Below are 6,000 nucleotides of genomic sequence, written 5' to 3' on the forward strand. Positions count from 1 at the left end.
ATAATTAGGCAGAAAATCTGACCTGCCATAGTTTTCAAAACAGCATAATTTCACTCTTCTCAATGATTAATCTGTTGTATTACACAACCTTGGAGTATTTAGCTTTATCAATGACATGTCCTTGAAAAATGTTTTAGAGATCCTACCAGTCTTTGAAAACATCCTTGTGCCTTGTTTCAGTTCCAGTTTGATGTATATTTTCTGCCTTGCACCCGATTATTCCTACATCTGATGGATGGCCTTGGGAATCTAATTCTGGTATTGATGGTTTTGGCTGATTGTCTCCCCTTGTAGCTGCTTTCTTCATTATTGTGTAAATTTAGATCATGAGCTCATCTTTAGCTAAACAGCTGACCTTGTAAGAGGCTTAGGTGTGAACGCTCATAAGTTTCAGCAGAGAGTCGGCAAAGATTTATTTGTGTCCCTCCAATGAGTGGCCCGCAAAGACCCCGTTTTCTACAAGTGTTGGTCCAATACTCCCTCTAGAGGCAGGGGACTCAGACAGGGCTGCTTTGCGTCCCCCGATCTGGGGCAGGGGCAGTGGGCGGCCTGTGACCCGGGCAGGAGCCTCTCCGCGTGTGTCCCTGGGACCCATCTGCCTGCGAACTTCGGTCACCTGGCAGGAAGCTATGATGCCCAGACCTATGCTTATCTGTGCAGTGCGGTGTACTGCGCGGACACGTTCCACACACACTTCAAGTAAGAGGGCGGCCTGAGTGGAAAGGTGAGAGTTTGGGCAGCTGTGCAGACAAAGAAGGCGCTCTTTGGCCTGGGCCTAAAAGCTTGTGACAGTCCTCTGGGCCTGCCGGGCTCTGAGGGCCCTGCCCGGGGCCACCTGCTCCCCTGCCCTTTGTTCAGTCACAGCAGAGATGGCCACACCCACTCCCTCAGTGAGGGCAGTGTTCCAACCTCCCTCAGCCCCTCCCCCTCTCCGCAGGTTACCATGGACTACAGAGGCTGCATTCTGAGGCCAGGGCGTTCCGAGAATGCCAAGGGCAGACATGATGACCTTAAATGTTTTCCTCTTGTGTCAGTGTTGGTAAACTTTAGGAGCTAGGAAATGGTCCACTTTCCAGAAATGTTCAAATTTACTGGCATTTCATATATTCTCTGCTCTAACATTGTCCTGACTCTTTCTGTATATTCTTTACTTATGTTTTGGTTTTCCTTAATCAAAGTGTGTCTTTTCAATCTTTTCAAAGAAGATTCTTTGGACTTACTAAATCACCTGAATTTTATACGTTTTCTGTTGTATTAAGTTCTGCTCATATCTTTATTTATCTTTTTTCTATGTTCTCAGGGTTTATTGTTTTCATCTTCTGATGTCAATTAAAACACTTGGTTATTCATTTTAATAAATATATTTACTTATAAAGATTTGAACTTTTGAAGATTCCAGCTTAGTTGTACGTGTCTTAGGGTCAGGTCCTCTCCATTGTTGCTGGCCTAAGGCTTAGTTCACCATACAGCAATGTATATATTGACCTATTTTCCCCTCGACTTTCTGTGATTCCCTACATCTCACCTTTCTTTGCAGACAAGCCATTGGAAATACCCTTAACTTATTGCACAGCCAAGAAGTCTTTGAAATAATGTGTATTTTTTAGAGAAATCTTCTTATATAATTAGGCAGAAAATCTGACCTGCCATAGTTTTCAAAACAGCATAATTTCACTCTTCTCAATGATTAATCTGTTGTATTACACAACCTTGGAGTATTTAGCTTTATCAATGACATGTCCTTGAAAAATGTTTTAGAGATCCTACCAGTCTTTGAAAACATCCTTGTGCCTTGTTTCAGTTCCAGTTTTATGTATATTTTCTGCCTTGCACCCGATTATTCCTACATCTGATGGATGGCCTTGGGAATCTAATTCTGGTATTGATGGTTTTGGCTGATTGTCTCCCTTGTAGCTTCTTTCTTCATTATTGTGTAAATTTAGATCATGAGCTCATGTTTAGCTAAACAGCTGACCTTGTAAGAGGCTTAGGTGTGAACGCTCGTATGTTTCAGAAGAGAGTCGGCAAAGATTTATTTGTGTCCCTCCAATGAGTGGCCCGCAAGGACCCCGTTTTCTACAAGTGTTGGTCCAATACTCCCTCTAGAGGCAGGGGACTCAGACAGGGCTGCTTTGCGGCCCCCGATCTGGGGCAGGGGCAGTGGGCGGCCTGTGACCCGGGCAGGAGCCTCTCCGCGTGTGTCCCTGGGACCCATCTGCCTGCGAACTTCGGTCACCTGGCAGGGAGCTACGATGCCCAGACCTATGCTTAGCTATGCAGCGCGGTGTACTGCGCGGACACGTTCCACACACACTTCAAGTAAGAGGGCGGCCTGAGTGGAAAGGTGAGAGTTTGGGCAGCTGTGCAGACAAAGAAGGCGCCCTTTGGCCTGGGCCTAAAAGCTTGTGACAGTCCCCTGGGCCTGCCGGGCTCTGAGGGCCCTGCCCTGGGCCACCTGCTCCCCTGCCCTTTGTTCAGTCACAGCAGAGATGGCCACACCCACTCCCTCAGTGAGGGCAGTGTTCCAACCTCCCTCAGCCCCGCCCCCTCTCCGCAGGTTACCATGGACTACAGAGGCTGCATTCTGAGGCCAGGGCGTTCCGAGAATGCCGAGGGCAGACATGATGGCCTTAAATGATTTCCTCTTGTGTCAGTGTTGGTAAACTTTAGGAGCTAGGAAATGGTCCACTTTACCGAAATGTTCAAATTTACTGGCATTTCATATATTCTCTGCTCTAACATTGTCCTGACTCTTTCTGTATATTCTTTACTTATGTTTTTGTTTTCCTTAATCAAAGTGTGTCTTTTAAATCTTTTCAAAGAAGATTCTTTGGACTTACTAAATCACCTGAATTTTATACGTTTTCTGTTGTATTAAGTTCTGCTCATATCTTTATTTATCTTTTTTCTATGTTCTCAGGGTTTATTGTTTTCATCTTCTGATGTCAATTAAAACACTTGGTTATTCATTTTAATAAATCTTTTTACTTATAAAGATTTGAACTTTTGAAGATTCCAGCTTACTTGTACGTGTCTAAGGGTCAGGTCCTCTCCAATGTTGCTGGCCTAAGGCTTAGTTCACCATGCAGCAATGTATATATTGACCTATTTTCCCCTCGACTTTCTGTGATTCCCTACATCTCACCTTTCTTTGCAGACAAGCCATTTGAAATACCCTTAACTTATTTCACAGCCAAGAAGTCTTTGAAATAATATGTATTTTTTAGAGAAATCTTCTTATATAATTAGGCAGAAAATCTGACCTGCCATAGTTTTCAATACAGCATAATTTCACTCTTCTCAATGATTAATCTGTTGTATTACACAACCTTGGAGTATTTAGCTTTATCAATGACATGTCCTTGAAAAATGTTTTAGAGATCCTACCAGTCTTTGAAAACATCCTTGTGCCTTGTTTCAGTTCCAGTTTTATGTATATTTTCTGCCTTGCACCCGATTATTCCTACATCTGATGGATGGCCTTGGGAATCTAATTCTGGTATTGATGGTTTTGGCTGATTGTCTCCCCTTGTAGCTGCTTTCTTCATTATTGTGTAAATTTAGATCATGAACTCATGTTTAGCTAAACAGCTGACCTTGTAAGAGGCTTAGGTGTGAACGCTCGTAAGTTTCAGCAGAGAGTCGGCAAAGATTTATTTGTGTCCCTCCAATGAGTGGCCCGCAAGGACCCCGTTTTCTACAAGTGTTGGTCCAATACTCCCTCTAGAGGCAGGGGATTCAGACAGGGCTGCTTTGCGGCCCCCGATCTGGGGCAGGGGCAGTGGGCGGCCTGTGACCCGGGCAGGAGCCTCTCCGCGTGTGTCCCAGGGTCCCATCTGCCTGTGAACTTCGGTCACCTGGCAGGAAGCTACGATGCCCAGACCTATGCTTAGCTGTGCAGCGCGGTGTACTGCGCGGACACGTTCCACACACACTTCAAGTAAGAGGGCGGCCTGAGTGGAAAGGTGAGAGTTTGGGCAGCTGTGCAGACAAAGAAGGCGCCCTTTGGCCTGGGCCTAAAAGCTTGTGACAGTCCCCTGGGCCTGCCGGGCTCTGAGGGCCCTGCCCTTGGCCACCTGCTCCCCTGCCCTTTGTTCAGTCACAGCAGAGATGGCCACACCCACTCCCTCAGTGAGGGCAGTGTTCCAACCTCCCTCAGCCCCGCCCCCTCTCCGCAGGTTACCATGGACTACAGAGGCTGCATTCTGAGGCCAGGGCGTTCCGAGAATGCCGAGGGCAGACATGATGACCTTAAATGATTTCCTCTTGTGTCAGTGTTGGTAAACTTTAGGAGCTAGGAAATGGTCCACTTTACAGAAATGTTCAAATTTACTGGCATTTCATATATTCTCTGCTCTAACATTGTCCTGACTCTTTCTGTATATTCTTTACTTATGTTTTGGTTTTCCTTAATCAAAGTGTGTCTTTTCAATCTTTTCAAAGAAGATTCTTTGGACTTACTAAATCACCTGAATTTTATACGTTTTCTGTTGTATTAAGTTCTGCTCATATCTTTATTTATCTTTTTTCTATGTTCTCAGGGTTTATTGTTTTCATCTTCTGATGTCAATTAAAACACTTGGTTATTCATTTTAATAAATCTTTTTACTTATAAAGATTTGAACTTTTGAAGATTCCAGCTTACTTGTACGTGTCTAAGGGTCAGGTCCTCTCCATTGTTGCTGGCCTAAGGCTTAGTTCACCATACAGCAATGTATATATTGACCTATTTTCCCCTCGACTTTCTGTGATTCCCTACATCTCACCTTTCTTTGCAGACAAGCCATTTGAAATACCCTTAACTTATTTCACAGCCAAGAAGTCTTTGAAATAATGTGTATTTTTTAGAGAAATCTTCTTATATAATTAGGCAGAAAATCTGACCTGCCATAGTTTTCAAAACAGCATAATTTCACTCTTCTCAATGATTAATCTGTTGTATTACACAACCTTGGAGTATTTAGCTTTATCAATGACATGTCCTTGAAAAATGTTTTAGAGATCCTACCAGTCTTTGAAAACATCCTTGTGCCTTGTTTCAGTTCCAGTTTTATGTATATTTTCTGCCTTGCACCCGATTATTCCTACATCTGATGGATGGCCTTGGGAATCTAATTCTGGTATTGATGGTTTTGGCTGATTGTCTCCCCTTGTAGCTTCTTTCTTCATTATTGTGTAAATTTAGATCATGAGCTCATGTTTAGCTAAACAGCTGACCTTGTAAGAGGCTTAGTTGTGAACGCTCGTATGTTTCAGCAGAGAGTCGGCAAAGATTTATTTGTGTCCCTCCAATGAGTGGCCCGCAAGGACCCCGTTTTCTACAAGTGTTGGTCCAATACTCCCTCTAGAGGCAGGGGACTCAGACAGGGCTGCTTTGCGGCCCCCGATCTGGGGCAGGGGCAGTGGGCGGCCTGTGACCCGGGCAGGAGCCTCTCCGCGTGTGTCCCTGGGACCCATCTGCCTGCGAACTTCGGTCACCTGGCAGGAAGCTACGATGCCCAGACCTATGCTTAGCTGTGCAGCGCGGTGTACTGCGCGGACACGTTCCACACACACTTCAAGTAAGAGGGCGGCCTGAGTGGAAAGGTGAGAGTTTGGGCAGCTGTGCAGACAAAGAAGGCGCCCTTTGGCCTGGGCCTAAAAGCTTGTGACAGTCCCCTGGGCCTGCCGGGCTCTGAGGGCCCTGCCCTGGGCCACCTGCTCCCCTGCCCTTTGTTCAGTCACAGCAGAGATGGCCACACCCACTCCCTCAGTGAGGGCAGTGTTCCAACCTCCCTCAGCCCCGCCCCCTCTCCGCAGGTTACCATGGACTACAGAGGCTGCATTCTGAGGCCAGGGCGTTCCGAGAATGCCGAGGGCAGACATGATGACCTTAAATGATTTCCTCTTGTGTCAGTGTTGGTAAACTTTAGGAGCTAGGAAATGGTCCACTTTACAGAAATGTTCAAATTTACTGGCATTTCATATATTCTCTGCTCTAACATTGTCCTGACTCTTTCT

Source organism: Mesoplodon mirus, assembly GCF_964341445.2.
Source record: "Mesoplodon mirus genome assembly, chromosome: 1".
Lineage (NCBI taxonomy): Eukaryota > Metazoa > Chordata > Mammalia > Artiodactyla > Ziphiidae > Mesoplodon > Mesoplodon mirus.